General features: G+C 60.2%; 2 long non-coding RNA genes across 3 annotated transcripts in view; one reads left to right on the top strand and one right to left on the bottom strand.

Annotated features, from left to right (window-relative positions):
- The window catches only part of LOC308551439, a 77,313-nt gene that overhangs the window by 14,257 nt on the left and 38,967 nt on the right, over window positions 1-24,089 (top strand). The window lies entirely within an intron of this gene.
- Window positions 1-24,089, bottom strand: part of LOC308551438 — an 80,863-nt gene that overhangs the window by 26,737 nt on the left and 30,037 nt on the right. For both annotated transcript variants that reach the window (XR_013998021.1, XR_013998022.1), the window contains exon 2: window positions 1,257-1,342. This is a non-coding gene — a long non-coding RNA (uncharacterized lncRNA). The remainder of the gene's footprint in view (window positions 1-1,256; window positions 1,343-24,089) is intronic.

Below are 24,089 nucleotides of genomic sequence, written 5' to 3'. Positions count from 1 at the left end.
TTTCTACTCTTCATCAAATCTAGCATAAAAACACTCAGGGATAACCATTTCTTCTGGTGTTGATTTTCATCTGGGAAGGGAGCAACTATGGCTATTGTATCTTCAGGCTTATGAATGGTGCAAACTTGTTATATCCTTTGAAAGTGCATTTGTTTAAACATATTTTACCTCTGAGTAGTTTGTGAATGACAAATGGCAAATTTTCCATTTTATTATTCTATGACAGACATCGTTTGCCCACCCTAAGGGTGAAAATATAATTTTCCATTAACCCTCTAAATTCTTAGCTGGGGGCACTATAACAAAAGACAGATTAAAAGAGAAAAAGAAACACAAGTTTATTAACGTGTGTCACGCCTGTCATACATGCGAGTCCCCAAAGATGAGTAACTCATTCATTTGGTTAGAACTTAGTATTTTATCAATGGAACAATAAATTTTTAGAGATGGGACAAGACAAAGGGAAAGGACCCTGAGTCTCCAAAGCAGCAAACTGTGATAAGGTAAATGTATGGGGAAATAATGATAGATAAGGGCTAGCTGGTAAAGTTTGTTATGTAAATCCCTCTGGTATAATCTCCAGGCTGATACAGGTCTAATGTCTTATCCAGAGTTTAACTTTCTCCTTCCTGATAGGGAAAGGAAGAGGGACACTTTTAAAAATTTATGTCCTGCTTTTAGGCAAATAGTTGATATATACTTAATTTCCTTGAGCTCAAAATAATCCTTAAGCCAAAGTGGCACGGTTTTGAATGGCATATTCTGCCATCCTTCACTACAAATCCATTCTGTTTATATTTGGTTATTTGTAAGAAATTTCACATTCATTTTTACCCCTGGACAAATCTGAAGAAAAAGTAGGTTTTCATTACATCTATACAAATTAGTAAAGGACAAAAGTCTGCTATATACATACATGTTTGTTTCTTGCATGTATATTCACAAATACATGTCCTGTTGGTCACTTATACATGGTAAAAACAAAAACAAACACAGAAATAGGTTAAAAGATAAGGCTATTCATTATGTTTACTACAGGGCAGTGTAATGTCAATTATTAAAGATTTTATTAAAGAATTGATGGTGGCCTAATAGCATAGAAATGAATTTTTGATTAAAATAATTATAGCTCCATTTTCATGTCTGTTTAACAATATGAAAAAGCAGGACCTCAACCTGGCTGATTTGGCTCAGTGGTTGACTGTCAGGCCGTGGACCAAGAGGACATCAGTTCTATCCCCATTCAGGGCACATACCTGGGTTGCAGGCTTGATCCCTGGCAGGGGGTGTGCACGAGGGAGCCGATCAATATTTCTATATCTCTATCCTTCTCTGTTCCTCTCTAAAATCAATAAAAATATGTTTTAAAAACATTTTAAAAAAGGAGTCTCCTGGAAAAAAGAGATCACATGAGAGGGATAAAATGAAAACATAAACCACTATTATTCTCATCATTTGCAGAAAGACCCACAATTCTTTTCCCCGCAGACACCCATGTCCTCTCCCTCTGCGTTCACATCGAAAAAATCCACACACACACACAAACAGAACACAAGCCTGTCAACCGGAGTCCAATATGGACCACAGGCCGGGGCTCACCCACTTGGCAACTCTGAGGGTGGGGTGATCGGGGAGAGTACACACTGACACACTGCCCAGGTGACCTTCCCTCAAGGCAGGGCCAGGCTTCACCGAGGTCATCTGAGTGGTCTCTCCCGCAGTCCCTAGGACCGCCCCCCGCCCACCGCCCGCACCCCGCAATTAAACTGTGGCCCACGAGGTCGCAGTGACCGAGAGAAACCCCTGCGGACAAGGAGGTTACCGCAGGCTCCTGAGCCCTGAGGCCTCATGAGGGGACCTGATGAGAAAAGAAGAGGGGCCAGGAGGCCAGGAGAAGAGGAGAAAGCCAGGGGACAAGTCGCCCACAAGCTCTGAATCCATGTCCCTTATCCCACAAGCAGGCAGCCCGGAAGACCCCCTCAGGATTCCAGCCCACAATGGGCAGACACGGCAAGGTGTCTGCTCCCTGAGTATCAGGGGCACTTCGACGCCAAGACAGATGTGGAGAGGGGTCCCCAGATGCACAAAATGCTGTAGGTGCCATTCTAGGTCCCGTACTCCTCCTTATCGGAACCCCTAAGTCACAGACCCAGCTCTCTCAAAACCCTCGCATTAGAACCCTTCCCTAGACCACTTGGGTGCCTTCTGGGGCTTCCCAGGAACTTTTTTGAACCACCAAGGGCGGAGGGAGAGGCCATGATCGCCAACACTGTTGGATCTGAGGGGACACAGTGCCCTCAGGCGGAATGTTTTTGAGCGGAGCGTGTGATCCATGGGCATTCAGACCCGCGGGGGAAGGCCTGGCTGGGTGCGGGGTCCGAAGAGATTTCGGTGACGAGTCTCAGGATCCAGCTCAACTTCACAGCGGTCTCGGCAGCCACAAAGGGGTTTGAAGGAGCCCCGCTGCCCACCCAGGAGCCCAGGACTTCCTGGGGCGGAGGGGGCGTAGCCTCGGTAACCGCCATTTTCCCAGCCCTTCCTGCTCCAAGCCCTGCCGCCCTGGGTCCGGGTGCCGCCCTGGGTCGGGGTGCCGGGTGCAGGAGCCAGGTCCCCCTGTGGGCTTGCTGGGGAGAGCGCCCGCCCTCTGAAGGCCTGGGACCCAGGCACCAGGGAACGTGGGGGAAGGAGAGGGACGGCCGGCCGGACCAAGTAGCGTTGTATAGGCCCGAGGGAGAAGTGATGGGTTTTGGGCGCTTGGATGCGGAGCCCAGACACGGAAGGGTCCAGCAGGTTGCGAGGCAGGTCAGAGCAGCGAAGAGCTGTGTTTGCCATAGTAGCGCTCCGGCAACAGAGAGGCTGGGTGCCAGGCCCCACAGTGTCCCACACTGGCCCTTCCTGTCTCATGTGACAGAGGGTCTCCATACACAGTGGGCACTGTCTGGCAGCTGGTTAGATCACACCAGGCTAGGATTGCTATGTGGAGAGGGACGGCATCCTTCAGAGTGTGGTGATCGAGGTCCCTTTCCTTCACTTATTGTCTCGAAGCCTCCGCAAGGGGACTCCAGTACCTAGAACCGCCTGGCTGGTCCCCAGGCGCAGGCACACACACACACACACACACACACACACCCCGCCGCACACACAGGCACACAGACAAACAGGCACGCGCGAAACAGGTCCAAGTTACGCTCAAAGGGCACTTGATCTGCGGGTGCAGCCGTGAGCTAGGCCACAGGGGTAGGAGGAGACCACTTGGGGCAGAGGCCCAATCGAACCATATAGGCGAGGACCACGGCGCTGGGATTGACACAGAACGCTGGCCCAGCCCGCAGAATGATTAAGACCGCTGGGCACATTTCCGGAGACATGAAAGCAAAGGGGTCTTTGAGCAAAGATGGGTCGAGCCTGCAGACTGGCTCTCAGTTGCTAGCCGACCCCCAGCAGGGACGAGCTAGCCAAAGGACACTAAAGAGCCACCCCAGAAGTTATTTCCCAAGGGAGCTCTCCGGCCTCTTGGGGTCTACAGGTAACGGTGCCTGTTTCCTGGCCTTCCCTGACACGCGGCAACCACCGTGGGTGGTGTGCGGGGAGGGGGGGGGGGCGTGGAGGGGGCCGACAGTGGGGCGGGGACAGCCTAATGTCATTCCCCCCTTGTTCAGCATCTTCGCTTTCTTCTTGCTTCTTCAGCCTGCCTGTTAGCCACTGGAGGGTAAGGCATGGGGTTGAGATCAGGAGAGCCAAGGCTGAGTGCAGGAAAGCAGCATGGCTTATCTTGTCCCAAGTTACGCTCCAGGTCACTCGATGGCAGCAACTTGCCTTCAGGGTGCGCTGTGGGGTTCCTTCTGCTGCCATAGTTCCTTAGCCTCCCTGGGGCCACCGCCTGCTGGGCTATGTTTGCAACCTCCAGATGGGCAGCAGGGTCCCCCTTCCTCAGCTTGGGCACGTCATCACTGCTCTGCACAGGAAAAAGTCACTGGGAAGCGCCTAAAGACCATATCCAGGGTGCGATTTGGAGGTGGAAAGCGGGGGCAGGTGACCCGGACCTGGCTGCACGCCAGCCAAGAGGGTCTTCCAGTGCCCTGCCTCCTAAGAAGGAGCACTAAGCCAAATATCCACAGCCCACTCCACCTCCGCCGTGGGTTCTTTCAGAGCAGCCTCCTCCAGACCCGCCCAGACATGGCGGCCGCCTTGGTAGGGAGCCCTGGCTGCCTGGGACCCAGCGACCAGGCCCCCGAGCCGGGCGCCTTGTCCCAACGATTTCCTTCTCTATAGCTTCCTTGGCCCGGCCACCGCCAGACACAGCTCTTGACCTCCCGGGTCCACGACCCCTGTCCAAGGCTTCACTCGTCACTCTCCTCCCCAGGAAGGGACGGTGCAGGGTTAGGTGCAGGGTTCGCCAACGCGCACGCGCCACAAAGCCAGTCCTCTGGATGGCAGTATCACCCCACAAATGCCAACCTGTCCTTTCCCGGCCACCACCCATGTCCTCTCCCTCCGCCCTTCGCTACCAGAAAAAACCACACACACACACACACACACACACACACAAAGAGCACAGAACCCTGTCAACCTGCGTCCAGTCTGGACCACAGGCCGGGGCTCACCCACTTGGCCACTCTGAGGGTGGGGGTGATCCGGGAGAGTATACACACTGACACACTGCCAAGCTGAGTTTCCCTCAAGGAGCGGCCGGGCTTCACCGAGGTCATCTGAGTGGTCTCTCCCTCGGCACCATGGACCCCCCCCTCCCCAAATTAAACTGGGGCACTTGAGGTCGGAGTGACCGAGAGAAACCCCTGCGGACAAGGAGGTTACCGCAGGCGCCTGAGCCCTGAAGCCTCATGAGGAGACCTGATGAGAAAAGAAGAGGGTCCAGGAGAAGCGGAGAAGGACAGGGACCAGGTCCAGCACCAGCTCTGAATCCAAGTCCCTTGTCCAGCTAGGACGCAGCCCGGGAAACCCCCTCAGGATTCCAGTCCACAATGGGCAGTCAGCGCAAGGTGTCCGCTCCCTGAGTATCGGGGGCACTTCGGCGCCAAGACAGATGTGGAGAGGGGTCCCCAGATGCACAAACTGCTGTGGGTGCCTTTCTAGGTTCCGTGATCCTCATTACCAAAACCCCGAAGTCGCACACGGGGTTCTGTCAAAAAAGCTGGGACAAGAATCCTGGCCGAGAAGGCTTGGATGCCTTTTCGGGCCTTCGTGGACCTTTTTTGAGCCACGAAGGGCGGAGGGAGAGGCCAGCTCACTGACACTGTTGCATTTGTGGGGACACAGTGCCCTCAAGCGGAATGTTTTTGAGCGAAGTTTGTGATCCATGGGCTTTGAGACCCGCCGTGAAAGGCCTGCGGCCCCAAGAGGTTTCTGTGATGGGTCTGGGAGGCCAGCTCAAGTGCCCAGGGGCCTCTTCAGCCACATCGGGCTTTGAAGGGGCCCCGCTGCCCACCCGGGAGCCCAGGGCTTCCCGGGGCGGAGGGGGCGTGGCCTCGGTAACCGCCATTTTCCCAGCCCTTCCTGCTCCAAGCCCTGCCGCCCTGGGTCCGGGTGCCGCCCTGGGTCGGGGTGCCGGGTGCAGGAGCCAGGTCCCCCTGTGGGCTTGCTGGGGAGAGCGCCCGCCCTCTGAAGGCCTGGGACCCAGGCACCAGGGAACGTGGGGGAAGGAGAGGGACGGCCGGCCGGACCAAGTAGCGTTGTATAGGCCCGAGGGAGAAGTGATGGGTTTTGGGCGCTTGGATGCGGAGCCCAGACACGGAAGGGTCCAGCAGGTTGCGAGGCAGGTCAGAGCAGCGAAGAGCTGTGTTTGCCATAGTATCGCTCCGGCAACAGAGAGGCTGGGTGCCAGGCCCCACAGTGTCCCACACTGGCCCTTCCTGTCTCATGTGACAGAGGGTCTCCATACCCAGTGGGCACGGTGTGGCAGCTGGTTAGATCACACGGGGCTAGGATCGCTATGTGGAGAGGGACGGCATCCTTCAGAGTGTGGCGATCGAGGTCCCTTTCCTTTACTTATTGTCGCGAAGCCTCCACAAGGAGACACCAGTAACTAGAAACCACTGGCTGGCTCCCTAGGCCCAGGTACACACACACACACACACACACACCCACACACACACACGCAACAGGTCCAAGTTAGGCTCAAGGGTACTTGATCTTCAGGTGCAGCCATGAGCTTTGCCACAGGGGTAGGCGGGGACCACTTGGGCCTGAGGACCAATCGGACCATGTAGGCGAGGACCAGGCCATTGGGTTCGGCACAGAACGCTGGCCCAGGCCTCAGAAGGACTAAGACCGCTGGGTACTTTTCGGGTGACTCACTGGTGAGAAAGAAAGGGACAGGGAGCAAGAGGGCCTGCCTTGGCACCCTTCCAGGAGACGTGAAAAAAAGGGGTGTGTGAGCAAAGAGGGGTCTAGCCTGCAGACTGGCTCTCAGTTGCCAGCCGACCCCCAGCAGGAAAGAGCTTGCCAAAGGGCACTAAAGAGCCACCCCAGAACTTGTTCCTGAAGGGGGCTCTCCGGCCCCTCTGGGTCTAGAGGAAACGGTGCCTCATTCCTGGCCTTGACACATAGGCGGCATCCATGGTGGGTTGGGGGGGGGGGGGGGGGCGGGGAGGGCTGTCAGCCCAGCCGCGTTCAGCATCTTCAGCCTTCTTCTTGCTTCTCCAGACTCCCTGTTAGCCACAGGACGGAGGGCCAAGCATGGGGTTGAGATGTGGTGAGCCAGGGCTGAGTGCCCGACGAGGCCATGGCTTCTCGTGTCCCAAGGTAGGCTCGGGGCCACTTGATGGCGGCCACTTGCCTTCGGGGCGGGGAGTTCCTTTTGCCCTGGTTCCTTGGCCTTGGTGGGGGCCACCGCCTGCTGGGGCTCTGTTTCCATCCTCCAGCTGGCCAGCGGGGTCCCCCTACCTGGGCTTGGAGTGGGCGTGTTGCGCTCGTCATCACTGAGCTGCACAGGAGAACGTCACTGGGCAGCGCCTCTAACACCGCGTCCAGGGCGGGCTTTGCAGGTGGCCGGTGGGGGCAGATGACCGGGACCTGGCTGCACCTTGGCCAAGAGGGTCCTCCAGTGCCCTGGCTGCTAAGAAGGAGCACTAAGCCAAATATCCACAGCGCCCTCCACCTCCGCCCTGGGTTCTTTCAGAGCAGCCTCCTCTAGCCCCGCCCAGACATGGCGGCCGCCTTGGTAGGGAGCCCTGGCTGCCTGGGACCCAGCGCCCAGGACGACGAGCCGGGTGCCTACTCCCAACGATGTCCTTCTCTACAGCTTCCTTGGCTCGGCCAGCGCCTGGCACAGCTCTTGACCTCCCGGGTCCCCGTCCCCTATCCAAGGCTTCACTTGTGACTCTCCTCCCCAGGAAGGGACGGTGCAGGGTTCGTGAGCGCGCGAGCGGCAAAGCCAATCCCCTGGATGGCAGTATCACATCACAAATGCCAACCTGTCCTTTCCGTGCCACCATCCTTGTCCTCTCCCTCCGCCCTTCGCTACCACAAAAAACCACACACACACACAAAGATCACAGAACCCCGTCAACCTGTGTCCAATCTGGACCACAGGCCGGGGCTCACCCACTTGGCTACTCTTAGGGTGGGGGTGATCGGGGAGAGTACACACTGACACACTGCCAAGGTGAGTTTCCCTCAAGCAATGGCCGGGCTTCACAGAGGTCATCTGAGTGGTCTCTCCCTCGGCACCATGGACCCCCCCCCTCCCCAAATTAAACTGGGGCACATGAGGTCGGAGTGACCGAGAGAAACCCCTGCGGACAAGGAGGTTACCGCAGGCTCCTGAGCCCTGAAGCCTCATGAGGGGACCTGATGAGAAAAGAAGAGGGGCCAGGAGGCGAGGAGAAGCGGAGAAGGCCAGGGACCAGGTCCAGCAAAGCTATGAATCCATGTCCCTTGTCCTGCTAGGACGCAGCCCGGGAAAACCCCCTCAGGATTCCAGTCCACAATGGGCAGACAGCGCAAGGTCTCCGCTCCCTGAGTATCGGGGGCACTTCGGCGCCAAGACAGATGTGGAGAGGGGTCCCCAGATGCACAAACTGCTGTGGGTGCCTTTCTAGGTTCCGTGATCCTCATTACCAAAACCCCGAAGTCGCACACGGGGTTCTGTCAAAAACGCTGGGACAAGAATCCTGGCCGAGAAGGCTTGGATGCCTTTTCGGGCCTTCGTGGACCTTTTTTGAGCCACGAAGGGCGGAGGGAGAGGCCAGCTCACTGACACTGTGGCATTTGTGGAGACACAGTGCCCTCAAGCGGAATGTTTTTGAGCGAAGTTTGTGATCCATGGGCTTTGAGACCCGCCGTGAAAGGCCTGGGGCCCCAAGAGGTTTCTGTGATGGGTCTGGGAGGCCAGCTCAACCGCCCAGGGGCCTCTTCAGCCACATCGGGCTTTGAAGGGGCCCCGCTGCCCACCCAGGAGCCCAGGGCTTCCCGGGGCGGAGGGGGCGTGGCCTCGGTAACCGCCATTTTCCCAGCCCTTCCTGCTCCAAGCCCTGCCGCCCTGGGTCCGGGTGCCGCCCTGGGTCGGGGTGCCGGGTGCAGGAGCCAGGTCCCCCTGTGGGCTTGCTGGGGAGAGCGCCCGCCCTCTGAAGGCCTGGGACCCAGGCACCAGGGAACGTGGGGGAAGGAGAGGGACGGCCGGCCGGACCAAGTAGCGTTGTATAGGCCCGAGGGAGAAGTGATGGGTTTTGGGCGCTTGGATGCGGAGCCCAGACACGGAAGGGTCCAGCAGGTTGCGAGGCAGGTCAGAGCAGCGAAGAGCTGTGTTTGCCATAGTAGCGCTCCGGCAACAGAGAGGCTGGGTGCCAGGCCCCACAGTGTCCCACACTGGCCCTTCCTGTCTCATGTGACAGAGGGTCTCCGTAACCAGTGGGCACTGTGTGGCAGCTGCTTAGATCACACGGGGCTAGGATCGCTATGTGGAGAGCGACGGCATCCTTCAGAGTGTGGCGATCGAGGTCCCTTTCCTTCACTTATTGTCTCGAAGCCTCCGCAAGGGGACACCAGTACCTAGAACCGCCTGGCTGGTCCCCAGGCCCAGGCCCCCCACCACACACACACACACAACAGGTCCAAGTTAGGCTCAAAGGGTACTTGATCTGTGGGTTCTGCCATGAGCTTGGCCACAGTGGTAGGCTGAGAGCACTTGGGGCTGAGGACCAATTGGACCTTGTAGGCGAGGACCAGGCCCCAGGGCTCGGCACAGAACGCTGGCCCAGGCCGCAGAACGACTAAGACCCCTGGGCACATTTCGGGTGACTCACTCGTGAGAAAAGAAGGGACAGGGAGCAAGAGAGCCTGCTTTGGCACCCTTCCAGGAGACGGGAAGGCAAAGGGTGTGTGAGCAAAGAGCGGTCGAGCCTGCAGACTGGCTCAGTTGCCAGCCGACCCACAGCAGGTACGAGCTAGCCATAGGACACTAAAGAGTCGCCCCAGAACTTATTCCCGAAGGGGGCTCTCCGGCCCTTTGGGGCCTAGAGGGAACGATGCGTCTTTCCTGGCTTTCACAAACACGCAACAACCACGGTGGGTGGGTGGGGGGGATGGGATGGGGGGATGGGGGGTGGGTTGGAGGGGGGCAACACTGCAGCGGGGAGGGCCTTATGTCAGACAGCCCCCCCGGACCCCCCCCCCCCCACCGTGTTCAGCATGTTCAGCTTTCTTCTTGCTTCTCCAGCCTGCCTGTTAGCCACTGGAGGGAGGGTCAGGCATGGCGTTGAGATCAGGAGAGCCAGGGCTGAGTGCGGGAAAGGGACATGGCTTCTCGTGTCCCAAGTTAGGCTCAGGGCCACTGGATGACCACCACTTGCCTTGGGAGTGGGGGGGGGGGTTCCTTCTGCTACCATAATTCCTTAGCCTCGCTGGGGCCACCGCCTGCTGGGCTCTGTTTGCACCCTCCAGCTGGGCAGCAGGGTTCCCCTACCTCGGCTTGGGGTGGACGGGTTGCGTACGTCATCACTGCGCTGCACAGGGGAGCGTCACTGGGCAGCGCCTCTAAGACCGTGTCCAGGACGCGATTTGGAGGTGGGGGGCGGGGGCAGGTGACCCGGACCTGGCTGCACGCCGGCCAAGAGGGTCTTCCAGTGCCCTGCCTCCTAAGAACGAGCACTAAGCCAAATATCCACAGCCCCCTCCACCACCGCCCGTGGGTTCTTTCAGAGCAGCCTCCTCCAGACCCGCCCAGACATGGCGGCCGCCTTGGTAGGGAGCCCTGGCTGCCTGGGACCCAGCGACCAGGCCCCCGAGCCGGGCGCCTTGTCCCAACGATTTCCTTCTCTATAGCTTCCTTGGCCCGGCCACCGCCAGACACAGCTCTTGACCTCCCGGGTCCACGACCCCTGTCCAAGACTTCACTCGTCACTCTCCTCCCCAGGAAGGGACGGTGCAGGGTTAGGTGCAGGGTTCGCCAACGCGCACGCGCCACAAAGCCAGTCCTCTGGATGGCAGTATCACCCCACAAATGCCAACCTGTCCTTTCCCGGCCACCACCCATGTCCTCTCCCTCCGCCCTTCGCTACCAGAAAAAACCACACACACACACACACACACACACACAAAGAGCACAGAACCCTGTCAACCTGCGTCCAGTCTGGACCACAGGCCGGGGCTCACCCACTTGGCCACTCTGAGGGTGGGGGTGATCCGGGAGAGTATACACACTGACACACTGCCAAGCTGAGTTTCCCTCAAGGAGCGGCCGGGCTTCACCGAGGTCATCTGAGTGGTCTCTCCCTCGGCACCATGGACCCCCCCCTCCCCAAATTAAACTGGGGCACTTGAGGTCGGAGTGACCGAGAGAAACCCCTGCGGACAAGGAGGTTACCGCAGGCGCCTGAGCCCTGAAGCCTCATGAGGAGACCTGATGAGAAAAGAAGAGGGTCCAGGAGAAGCGGAGAAGGACAGGGACCAGGTCCAGCACCAGCTCTGAATCCAAGTCCCTTGTCCTGCTAGGACGCAGCCCGGGAAACCCCCTCAGGATTCCAGTCCACAATGGGCAGTCAGCGCAAGGTGTCCGCTCCCTGAGTATCGGGGGCACTTCGGCGCCAAGACAGATGTGGAGAGGGGTCCCCAGATGCACAAACTGCTGTGGGTGCCTTTCTAGGTTCCGTGATCCTCATTACCAAAACCCCGAAGTCGCACACGGGGTTCTGTCAAAAAAGCTGGGACAAGAATCCTGGCCGAGAAGGCTTGGATGCCTTTTCGGGCCTTCGTGGACCTTTTTTGAGCCACGAAGGGCGGAGGGAGAGGCCAGCTCACTGACACTGTTGCATTTGTGGGGACACAGTGCCCTCAAGCGGAATGTTTTTGAGCGAAGTTTGTGATCCATGGGCTTTGAGACCCGCCGTGAAAGGCCTGCGGCCCCAAGAGGTTTCTGTGATGGGTCTGGGAGGCCAGCTCAAGTGCCCAGGGGCCTCTTCACCCACATCGGGCTTTGAAGGGGCCCCGCTGCCCACCCGGGAGCCCAGGGCTTCCCGGGGCGGAGGGGGCGTGGCCTCGGTAACCGCCATTTTCCCAGCCCTTCCTGCTCCAAGCCCTGCCGCCCTGGGTCCGGGTGCCGCCCTGGGTCGGGGTGCCGGGTGCAGGAGCCAGGTCCCCCTGTGGGCTTGCTGGGGAGAGCGCCCGCCCTCTGAAGGCCTGGGACCCAGGCACCAGGGAACGTGGGGGAAGGAGAGGGACGGCCGGCCGGACCAAGTAGCGTTGTATAGGCCCGAGGGAGAAGTGATGGGTTTTGGGCGCTTGGATGCGGAGCCCAGACACGGAAGGGTCCAGCAGGTTGCGAGGCAGGTCAGAGCAGCGAAGAGCTGTGTTTGCCATAGTATCGCTCCGGCAACAGAGAGGCTGGGTGCCAGGCCCCACAGTGTCCCACACTGGCCCTTCCTGTCTCATGTGACAGAGGGTCTCCATACCCAGTGGGCACGGTGTGGCAGCTGGTTAGATCACACGGGGCTAGGATCGCTATGTGGAGAGGGACGGCATCCTTCAGAGTGTGGCGATCGAGGTCCCTTTCCTTTACTTATTGTCGCGAAGCCTCCACAAGGAGACACCAGTAACTAGAAACCACTGGCTGGCTCCCTAGGCCCAGGTACACACACACACACACACACACACCCACACACACACACGCAACAGGTCCAAGTTAGGCTCAAGGGTACTTGATCTTCAGGTGCAGCCATGAGCTTTGCCACAGGGGTAGGCGGGGACCACTTGGGCCTGAGGACCAATCGGACCATGTAGGCGAGGACCAGGCCATTGGGTTCGGCACAGAACGCTGGCCCAGGCCTCAGAAGGACTAAGACCGCTGGGTACTTTTCGGGTGACTCACTGGTGAGAAAGAAAGGGACAGGGAGCAAGAGGGCCTGCCTTGGCACCCTTCCAGGAGACGTGAAAAAAAGGGGTGTGTGAGCAAAGAGGGGTCTAGCCTGCAGACTGGCTCTCAGTTGCCAGCCGACCCCCAGCAGGAAAGAGCTTGCCAAAGGGCACTAAAGAGCCACCCCAGAACTTGTTCCTGAAGGGGGCTCTCCGGCCCCTCTGGGTCTAGAGGAAACGGTGCCTCATTCCTGGCCTTGACACATAGGCGGCATCCATGGTGGGTTGGGGGGGGGGGGGGGGCGGGGAGGGCTGTCAGCCCAGCCGCGTTCAGCATCTTCAGCCTTCTTCTTGCTTCTCCAGACTCCCTGTTAGCCACAGGACGGAGGGCCAAGCATGGGGTTGAGATGTGGTGAGCCAGGGCTGAGTGCCCGACGAGGCCATGGCTTCTCGTGTCCCAAGGTAGGCTCGGGGCCACTTGATGGCGGCCACTTGCCTTCGGGGCGGGGAGTTCCTTTTGCCCTGGTTCCTTGGCCTTGGTGGGGGCCACCGCCTGCTGGGGCTCTGTTTCCATCCTCCAGCTGGCCAGCGGGGTCCCCCTACCTGGGCTTGGAGTGGGCGTGTTGCGCTCGTCATCACTGAGCTGCACAGGAGAACGTCACTGGGCAGCGCCTCTAACACCGCGTCCAGGGCGGGCTTTGCAGGTGGCCGGTGGGGGCAGATGACCGGGACCTGGCTGCACCTTGGCCAAGAGGGTCCTCCAGTGCCCTGGCTGCTAAGAAGGAGCACTAAGCCAAATATCCACAGCGCCCTCCACCTCCGCCCTGGGTTCTTTCAGAGCAGCCTCCTCTAGCCCCGCCCAGACATGGCGGCCGCCTTGGTAGGGAGCCCTGGCTGCCTGGGACCCAGCGCCCAGGACGACGAGCCGGGTGCCTACTCCCAACGATGTCCTTCTCTACAGCTTCCTTGGCTCGGCCAGCGCCTGGCACAGCTCTTGACCTCCCGGGTCCCCGTCCCCTATCCAAGGCTTCACTTGTGACTCTCCTCCCCAGGAAGGGACGGTGCAGGGTTCGTGAGCGCGCGAGCGGCAAAGCCAATCCCCTGGATGGCAGTATCACATCACAAATGCCAACCTGTCCTTTCCGTGCCACCATCCTTGTCCTCTCCCTCCGCCCTTCGCTACCACAAAAAACCACACACACACACAAAGATCACAGAACCCCGTCAACCTGTGTCCAATCTGGACCACAGGCCGGGGCTCACCCACTTGGCTACTCTTAGGGTGGGGGTGATCGGGGAGAGTACACACTGACACACTGCCAAGGTGAGTTTCCCTCAAGCAATGGCCGGGCTTCACAGAGGTCATCTGAGTGGTCTCTCCCTCGGCACCATGGACCCCCCCCCTCCCCAAATTAAACTGGGGCACATGAGGTCGGAGTGACCGAGAGAAACCCCTGCGGACAAGGAGGTTACCGCAGGCTCCTGAGCCCTGAAGCCTCATGAGGGGACCTGATGAGAAAAGAAGAGGGGCCAGGAGGCGAGGAGAAGCGGAGAAGGCCAGGGACCAGGTCCAGCAAAGCTATGAATCCATGTCCCTTGTCCTGCTAGGACGCAGCCCGGGAAAACCCCCTCAGGATTCCAGTCCACAATGGGCAGACAGCGCAAGGTCTCCGCTCCCTGAGTATCGGGGGCACTTCGGCGCCAAGACAGATGTGGAGAGGGGTCCCCAGATGCACAAACTGCTGTGGGTGCCTTTCTAGGTTCCGTGATCCTCATTACCAAAACCCCGAAGTCGCACACGGGGTTCTGTCAAAAACGCTGGGACAAGAATCCTGGCCGAGAAGGCTTGGATGCCTTTTCGGGCCTTCGTGGACCTTTTTTGAGCCACGAAGGGCGGAGGGAGAGGCCAGCTCACTGACACTGTGGCATTTGTGGAGACACAGTGCCCTCAAGCGGAATGTTTTTGAGCGAAGTTTGTGATCCATGGGCTTTGAGACCCGCCGTGAAAGGCCTGGGGCCCCAAGAGGTTTCTGTGATGGGTCTGGGAGGCCAGCTCAACCGCCCAGGGGCCTCTTCAGCCACATCGGGCTTTGAAGGGGCCCCGCTGCCCACCCAGGAGCCCAGGGCTTCCCGGGGCGGAGGGGGCGTGGCCTCGGTAACCGCCATTTTCCCAGCCCTTCCTGCTCCAAGCCCTGCCGCCCTGGGTCAGGGTGCCGCCCTGGGTCGGGGTGCCGGGTGCAGGAGCCAGGTCCCCCTGTGGGCTTGCTGGGGAGAGCGCCCGCCCTCTGAAGGCCTGGGACCCAGGCACCAGGGAACGTGGGGGAAGGAGAGGGACGGCCGGCCGGACCAAGTAGCGTTGTATAGGCCCGAGGGAGAAGTGATGGGTTTTGGGCGCTTGGATGCGGAGCCCAGACACGGAAGGGTCCAGCAGGTTGCGAGGCAGGTCAGAGCAGCGAAGAGCTGTGTTTGCCATAGTATCGCTCCGGCAACAGAGAGGCTGGGTGCCAGGCCCCACAGTGTCCCACACTGGCCCTTCCTGTCTCATGTGACAGAGGGTCTCCATACCCAGTGGGCACGGTGTGGCAGCTGGTTAGATCACACGGGGCTAGGATCGCTATGTGGAGAGGGACGGCATCCTTCAGAGTGTGGCGATCGAGGTCCCTTTCCTTTACTTATTGTCGCGAAGCCTCCACAAGGAGACACCAGTAACTAGAAACCACTGGCTGGCTCCCTAGGCCCAGGTACACACACACACACACACACACACCCACACACACACACGCAACAGGTCCAAGTTAGGCTCAAGGGTACTTGATCTTCAGGTGCAGCCATGAGCTTTGCCACAGGGGTAGGCGGGGACCACTTGGGCCTGAGGACCAATCGGACCATGTAGGCGAGGACCAGGCCATTGGGTTCGGCACAGAACGCTGGCCCAGGCCTCAGAAGGACTAAGACCGCTGGGTACTTTTCGGGTGACTCACTGGTGAGAAAGAAAGGGACAGGGAGCAAGAGGGCCTGCCTTGGCACCCTTCCAGGAGACGTGAAAAAAAGGGGTGTGTGAGCAAAGAGGGGTCTAGCCTGCAGACTGGCTCTCAGTTGCCAGCCGACCCCCAGCAGGAAAGAGCTTGCCAAAGGGCACTAAAGAGCCACCCCAGAACTTGTTCCTGAAGGGGGCTCTCCGGCCCCTCTGGGTCTAGAGGAAACGGTGCCTCATTCCTGGCCTTGACACATAGGCGGCATCCATGGTGGGTTGGGGGGGGGGGGGGGGCGGGGAGGGCTGTCAGCCCAGCCGCGTTCAGCATCTTCAGCCTTCTTCTTGCTTCTCCAGACTCCCTGTTAGCCACAGGACGGAGGGCCAAGCATGGGGTTGAGATGTGGTGAGCCAGGGCTGAGTGCCCGACGAGGCCATGGCTTCTCGTGTCCCAAGGTAGGCTCGGGGCCACTTGATGGCGGCCACTTGCCTTCGGGGCGGGGAGTTCCTTTTGCCCTGGTTCCTTGGCCTTGGTGGGGGCCACCGCCTGCTGGGGCTCTGTTTCCATCCTCCAGCTGGCCAGCGGGGTCCCCCTACCTGGGCTTGGAGTGGGCGTGTTGCGCTCGTCATCACTGAGCTGCACAGGAGAACGTCACTGGGCAGCGCCTCTAACACCGCGTCCAGGGCGGGCTTTGCAGGTGGCCGGTGGGGGCAGATGACCGGGACCTGGCTGCACCTTGGCCAAGAGGGTCCTCCAGTGCCCTGGCTGCTAAGAAGGAGCACTAAGCCAAATATCCACAGCGCCCTCCACCTCCGCCCTGGGTTCTTTCAGAGCAGCCTCCTCTAGCCCCGCCCAGACATGGCGGCCGCCTTGGTAGGGAGCCCTGGCTGCCTGGGACCCAGCGCCCAGGACGACGAGCCGGGTGCCTACTCCCAACGATGTCCTTCTCTACAGCTTCCTTGGCTCGGCCAGCGCCTGGCACAGCTCTTGACCTCCCGGGTCCCCGTCCCCTATCCAAGGCTTCACTTGTGACTCTCCTCCCCAGGAAGGGACGGTGCAGGGTTCGTGAGCGCGCGAGCGGCAAAGCCAATCCCCTGGATGGCAGTATCACATCACAAATGCCAACCTGTCCTTTCCGTGCCACCATCCTTGTCCTCTCCCTCCGCCCTTCGCTACCACAAAAAACCACACACACACACAAAGATCACAGAACCCCGTCAACCTGTGTCCAATCTGGACCACAGGCCGGGGCTCACCCACTTGGCTACTCTTAGGGTGGGGGTGATCGGGGAGAGTACACACTGACACACTGCCAAGGTGAGTTTCCCTCAAGCAATGGCCGGGCTTCACAGAGGTCATCTGAGTGGTCTCTCCCTCGGCACCATGGACCCCCCCCCTCCCCAAATTAAACTGGGGCACATGAGGTCGGAGTGACCGAGAGAAACCCCGCGGACAAGGAGGTTACCGCAGGCTCCTGAGCCCTGAAGCCTCATGAGGGGACCTGATGAGAAAAGAAGAGGGGCCAGGAGGCGAGGAGAAGCGGAGAAGGCCAGGGACCAGGTCCAGCAAAGCTATGAATCCATGTCCCTTGTCCTGCTAGGACGCAGCCCGGGAAAACCCCCTCAGGATTCCAGTCCACAATGGGCAGACAGCGCAAGGTCTCCGCTCCCTGAGTATCGGGGGCACTTCGGCGCCAAGACAGATGTGGAGAGGGGTCCCCAGATGCACAAACTGCTGTGGGTGCCTTTCTAGGTTCCGTGATCCTCATTACCAAAACCCCGAAGTCGCACACGGGGTTCTGTCAAAAACGCTGGGACAAGAATCCTGGCCGAGAAGGCTTGGATGCCTTTTCGGGCCTTCGTGGACCTTTTTTGAGCCACGAAGGGCGGAGGGAGAGGCCAGCTCACTGACACTGTGGCATTTGTGGAGACACAGTGCCCTCAAGCGGAATGTTTTTGAGCGAAGTTTGTGATCCATGGGCTTTGAGACCCGCCGTGAAAGGCCTGGGGCCCCAAGAGGTTTCTGTGATGGGTCTGGGAGGCCAGCTCAACCGCCCAGGGGCCTCTTCAGCCACATCGGGCTTTGAAGGGGCCCCGCTGCCCACCCAGGAGCCCAGGGCTTCCCGGGGCGGAGGGGGCGTGGCCTCGGTAACCGCCATTTTCCCAGCCCTTCCTGCTCCAAGCCCTGCCGCCCTGGGTCCGGGTGCCGCCCTGGGTCGGGGTGCCGGGTGCAGGAGCCAGGTCCCCCTGTGGGCTTGCTGGGGAGAGCGCCCGCCCTCTGAAGGCCTGGGACCCAGGCACCAGGGAACGTGGGGGAAGGAGAGGGACGGCCGGCCGGACCAAGTAGCGTTGTATAGGCCCCGAGGGAGAAGTGATGGGTTTTGGGCGCTTGGATGCGGAGCCCAGACACGGAAGGGTCCAGCAGGTTGCGAGGCAGGTCAGAGCAGCGAAGAGCTGTGTTTGCCATAGTAGCGCTCCGGCAACAGAGAGGCTGGGTGCCAGGCCCCACAGTGTCCCACACTGGCCCTTCCTGTCTCATGTGACAGAGGGTCTCCGTAACCAGTGGGCACTGTGTGGCAGCTGCTTAGATCACACGGGGCTAGGATCGCTATGTGGAGAGCGACGGCATCCTTCAGAGTGTGGCGATCGAGGTCCCTTTCCTTCACTTATTGTCTCGAAGCCTCCGCAAGGGGACACCAGTACCTAGAACCGCCTGGCTGGTCCCCAGGCCCAGGCCCCCCACCACACACACACACACAACAGGTCCAAGTTAGGCTCAAAGGGTACTTGATCTGTGGGTTCTGCCATGAGCTTGGCCACAGTGGTAGGCTGAGAGCACTTGGGGCTGAGGACCAATTGGACCTTGTAGGCGAGGACCAGGCCCCAGGGCTCGGCACAGAACGCTGGCCCAGGCCGCAGAACGACTAAGACCCCTGGGCACATTTCGGGTGACTCACTCGTGAGAAAAGAAGGGACAGGGAGCAAGAGAGCCTGCTTTGGCACCCTTCCAGGAGACGGGAAGGCAAAGGGTGTGTGAGCAAAGAGAGGTCGAGCCTGCAGACTGGCTCAGTTGCCAGCCGACCCACAGCAGGTACGAGCTAGCCATAGGACACTAAAGAGTCGCCCCAGAACTTATTCCCGAAGGGGGCTCTCCGGCCCTTTGGGGCCTAGAGGGAACGATGCGTCTTTCCTGGCTTTCACAAACACGCAACAACCACGGTGGGTGGGTGGGGGGGATGGGATGGGGGGATGGGGGGTGGTTGGAGGGGGGCAACACTGCGGCGGGGAGGGCCTTATGTCAGACAGCCCCCCCGGACCCCCCCCCCCCCCCCCCCCGTGTTCAGCATGTTCAGCTTTCTTCTTGCTTCTCCAGCCTGCCTGTTAGCCACTGGAGGGAGGGTCAGGCATGGCGTTGAGATCAGGAGAGCCAGGGCTGAGTGCGGGAAAGGGACATGGCTTCTCGTGTCCCAAGTTAGGCTCAGGGCCACTGGATGACCACCACTTGCCTTGGGAGTGGGGGGGGGGGGTTCCTTCTGCTACCATAATTCCTTAGCCTCGCTGGGGCCACCGCCTGCTGGGCTCTGTTTGCACCCTCCAGCTGGGCAGCAGGGTTCCCCTACCTCGGCTTGGGGTGGACGGGTTGCGTACGTCATCACTGCGCTGCACAGGGGAGCGTCACTGGGCAGCGCCTCTAAGACCGTGTCCAGGACGCGATTTGGAGGTGGGGGGCGGGGGCAGGTGACCCGGACCTGGCTGCACGCCGGCCAAGAGGGTCTTCCAGTGCCCTGCCTCCTAAGAACGAGCACTAAGCCAAATATCCACAGCCCCCTCCACCTCCGCCCGTGGGTTCTTTCAGAGCAGCCTCCTCCAGACCCGCCCAGACATGGCGGCCGCCTTGGTAGGGAGCCCTGGCTGCCTGGGACCCAGCGACCAGGCCCCCGAGCCGGGCGCCTTGTCCCAACGATTTCCTTCTCTATAGCTTCCTTGGCCCGGCCACCGCCAGACACAGCTCTTGACCTCCCGGGTCCACGACCCCTGTCCAAGGCTTCACTCGTCACTCTCCTCCCCAGGAAGGGACGGTGCAGGGTTAGGTGCAGGGTTCGCCAACGCGCACGCGCCACAAAGCCAGTCCTCTGGATGGCAGTATCACCCCACAAATGCCAACCTGTCCTTTCCCGGCCACCACCCATGTCCTCTCCCTCCGCCCTTCGCTACCAGAAAAAACCACACACACACACACACACACACACACAAAGAGCACAGAACCCTGTCAACCTGCGTCCAGTCTGGACCACAGGCCGGGGCTCACCCACTTGGCCACTCTGAGGGTGGGGGTGATCCGGGAGAGTATACACACTGACACACTGCCAAGCTGAGTTTCCCTCAAGGAGCGGCCGGGCTTCACCGAGGTCATCTGAGTGGTCTCTCCCTCGGCACCATGGACCCCCCCCTCCCCAAATTAAACTGGGGCACTTGAGGTCGGAGTGACCGAGAGAAACCCCTGCGGACAAGGAGGTTACCGCAGGCGCCTGAGCCCTGAAGCCTCATGAGGAGACCTGATGAGAAAAGAAGAGGGTCCAGGAGAAGCGGAGAAGGACAGGGACCAGGTCCAGCACCAGCTCTGAATCCAAGTCCCTTGTCCTGCTAGGACGCAGCCCGGGAAACCCCCTCAGGATTCCAGTCCACAATGGGCAGTCAGCGCAAGGTGTCCGCTCCCTGAGTATCGGGGGCACTTCGGCGCCAAGACAGATGTGGAGAGGGGTCCCCAGATGCACAAACTGCTGTGGGTGCCTTTCTAGGTTCCGTGATCCTCATTACCAAAACCCCGAAGTCGCACACGGGGTTCTGTCAAAAAAGCTGGGACAAGAATCCTGGCCGAGAAGGCTTGGATGCCTTTTCGGGCCTTCGTGGACCTTTTTTGAGCCACGAAGGGCGGAGGGAGAGGCCAGCTCACTGACACTGTTGCATTTGTGGGGACACAGTGCCCTCAAGCGGAATGTTTTTGAGCGAAGTTTGTGATCCATGGGCTTTGAGACCCGCCGTGAAAGGCCTGCGGCCCCAAGAGGTTTCTGTGATGGGTCTGGGAGGCCAGCTCAAGTGCCCAGGGGCCTCTTCACCCACATCGGGCTTTGAAGGGGCCCCGCTGCCCACCCGGGAGCCCAGGGCTTCCCGGGGCGGAGGGGGCGTGGCCTCGGTAACCGCCATTTTCCCAGCCCTTCCTGCTCCAAGCCCTGCCGCCCTGGGTCCGGGTGCCGCCCTGGGTCGGGGTGCCGGGTGCAGGAGCCAGGTCCCCCTGTGGGCTTGCTGGGGAGAGCGCCCGCCCTCTGAAGGCCTGGGACCCAGGCACCAGGGAACGTGGGGGAAGGAGAGGGACGGCCGGCCGGACCAAGTAGCGTTGTATAGGCCCGAGGGAGAAGTGATGGGTTTTGGGCGCTTGGATGCGGAGCCCAGACACGGAAGGGTCCAGCAGGTTGCGAGGCAGGTCAGAGCAGCGAAGAGCTGTGTTTGCCATAGTAGCGCTCCGGCAACAGAGAGGCTGGGTGCCAGGCCCCACAGTGTCCCACACTGGCCCTTCCTGTCTCATGTGACAGAGGGTCTCCATACCCAGTGGGCACGGTGTGGCAGCTGGTTAGATCACACGGGGCTAGGATCGCTATGTGGAGAGGGACGGCATCCTTCAGAGTGTGGCGATCGAGGTCCCTTTCCTTTACTTATTGTCGCGAAGCCTCCACAAGGAGACACCAGTAACTAGAAACCACTGGCTGGCTCCCTAGGCCCAGGTACACACACACACACACACACACACCCACACACACACACGCAACAGGTCCAAGTTAGGCTCAAGGGTACTTGATCTTCAGGTGCAGCCATGAGCTTTGCCACAGGGGTAGGCGGGGACCACTTGGGCCTGAGGACCAATCGGACCATGTAGGCGAGGACCAGGCCATTGGGTTCGGCACAGAACGCTGGCCCAGGCCTCAGAAGGACTAAGACCGCTGGGTACTTTTCGGGTGACTCACTGGTGAGAAAGAAAGGGACAGGGAGCAAGAGGGCCTGCCTTGGCACCCTTCCAGGAGACGTGAAAAAAAGGGGTGTGTGAGCAAAGAGGGGTCTAGCCTGCAGACTGGCTCTCAGTTGCCAGCCGACCCCCAGCAGGAAAGAGCTTGCCAAAGGGCACTAAAGAGCCACCCAGAACTTGTTCCTGAAGGGGGCTCTCCGGCCCCTCTGGGTCTAGAGGAAACGGTGCCTCATTCCTGGCCTTGACACATAGGCGGCATCCATGGTGGGTTGGGGGGGGGGGGGGGGGGCGGGGAGGGCTGTCAGCCCAGCCGCGTTCAGCATCTTCAGCCTTCTTCTTGCTTCTCCAGACTCCCTGTTAGCCACAGGACGGAGGGCCAAGCATGGGGTTGAGATGTGGTGAGCCAGGGCTGAGTGCCCGACGAGGCCATGGCTTCTCGTGTCCCAAGGTAGGCTCGGGGCCACTTGATGGCGGCCACTTGCCTTCGGGGCGGGGAGTTCCTTTTGCCCTGGTTCCTTGGCCTTGGTGGGGGCCACCGCCTGCTGGGGCTCTGTTTCCATCCTCCAGCTGGCCAGCGGGGTCCCCCTACCTGGGCTTGGAGTGGGCGTGTTGCGCTCGTCATCACTGAGCTGCACAGGAGAACGTCACTGGGCAGCGCCTCTAACACCGCGTCCAGGGCGGGCTTTGCAGGTGGCCGGTGGGGGCAGATGACCGGGACCTGGCTGCACCTTGGCCAAGAGGGTCCTCCAGTGCCCTGGCTGCTAAGAAGGAGCACTAAGCCAAATATCCACAGCGCCCTCCACCTCCGCCCTGGGTTCTTTCAGAGCAGCCTCCTCTAGCCCCGCCCAGACATGGCGGCCGCCTTGGTAGGGAGCCCTGGCTGCCTGGGACCCAGCGCCCAGGACGACGAGCCGGGTGCCTACTCCCAACGATGTCCTTCTCTACAGCTTCCTTGGCTCGGCCAGCGCCTGGCACAGCTCTTGACCTCCCGGGTCCCCGTCCCCTATCCAAGGCTTCACTTGTGACTCTCCTCCCCAGGAAGGGACGGTGCAGGGTTCGTGAGCGCGCGAGCGGCAAAGCCAATCCCCTGGATGGCAGTATCACATCACAAATGCCAACCTGTCCTTTCCGTGCCACCATCCTTGTCCTCTCCCTCCGCCCTTCGCTACCACAAAAAACCACACACACACACAAAGATCACAGAACCCCGTCAACCTGTGTCCAATCTGGACCACAGGCCGGGGCTCACCCACTTGGCTACTCTTAGGGTGGGGGTGATCGGGGAGAGTACACACTGACACACTGCCAAGGTGAGTTTCCCTCAAGCAATGGCCGGGCTTCACAGAGGTCATCTGAGTGGTCTCTCCCTCGGCACCATGGACCCCCCCTCCCCAAATTAAACTGGGGCACATGAGGTCGGAGTGACCGAGAGAAACCCCTGCGGACAAGGAGGTTACCGCAGGCTCCTGAGCCCTGAAGCCTCATGAGGGGACCTGATGAGAAAAGAAGAGGGGCCAGGAGGCGAGGAGAAGCGGAGAAGGCCAGGGACCAGGTCCAGCAAAGCTATGAATCCATGTCCCTTGTCCTGCTAGGACGCAGCCCGGGAAAACCCCCTCAGGATTCCAGTCCACAATGGGCAGACAGCGCAAGGTCTCCGCTCCCTGAGTATCGGGGGCACTTCGGCGCCAAGACAGATGTGGAGAGGGGTCCCCAGATGCACAAACTGCTGTGGGTGCCTTTCTAGGTTCCGTGATCCTCATTACCAAAACCCCGAAGTCGCACACGGGGTTCTGTCAAAAACGCTGGGACAAGAATCCTGGCCGAGAAGGCTTGGATGCCTTTTCGGGCCTTCGTGGACCTTTTTTGAGCCACGAAGGGCGGAGGGAGAGGCCCAGCTCACTGACACTGTGGCATTTGTGGAGACACAGTGCCCTCAAGCGGAATGTTTTTGAGCGAAGTTTGTGATCCATGGGCTTTGAGACCCGCCGTGAAAGGCCTGGGGCCCCAAGAGGTTTCTGTGATGGGTCTGGGAGGCCAGCTCAACCGCCCAGGGGCCTCTTCAGCCACATCGGGCTTTGAAGGGGCCCCGCTGCCCACCCAGGAGCCCAGGGCTTCCCGGGGCGGAGGGGGCGTGGCCTCGGTAACCGCCATTTTCCCAGCCCTTCCTGCTCCAAGCCCTGCCGCCCTGGGTCCGGGTGCCGCCCTGGGTCGGGGTGCCGGGTGCAGGAGCCAGGTCCCCTGTGGGCTTGCTGGGGAGAGCGCCCGCCCTCTGAAGGCCTGGGACCCAGGCACCAGGGAACGTGGGGGAAGGAGAGGGACGGCCGGCCGGACCAAGTAGCGTTGTATAGGCCCGAGGGAGAAGTGATGGGTTTTGGGCGCTTGGATGCGGAGCCCAGACACGGAAGGGTCCAGCAGGTTGCGAGGCAGGTCAGAGCAGCGAAGAGCTGTGTTTGCCATAGTAGCGCTCCGGCAACAGAGAGGCTGGGTGCCAGGCCCCACAGTGTCCCACACTGGCCCTTCCTGTCTCATGTGACAGAGGGTCTCCGTAACCAGTGGGCACTGTGTGGCAGCTGCTTAGATCACACGGGGCTAGGATCGCTATGTGGAGAGCGACGGCATCCTTCAGAGTGTGGCGATCGAGGTCCCTTTCCTTCACTTATTGTCTCGAAGCCTCCGCAAGGGGACACCAGTACCTAGAACCGCCTGGCTGGTCCCCAGGCCCAGGCCCCCACCACACACACACACACAACAGGTCCAAGTTAGGCTCAAAGGGTACTTGATCTGTGGGTTCTG

The sequence above is a fragment of the Miniopterus schreibersii genome (genome assembly GCF_964146895.1).
Source record: "Miniopterus schreibersii genome assembly, chromosome: X".
Classification (NCBI taxonomy): Eukaryota; Metazoa; Chordata; class Mammalia; order Chiroptera; family Miniopteridae; genus Miniopterus; species Miniopterus schreibersii.
This window is presented reverse-complemented; position numbering and strand designations above follow the sequence as displayed.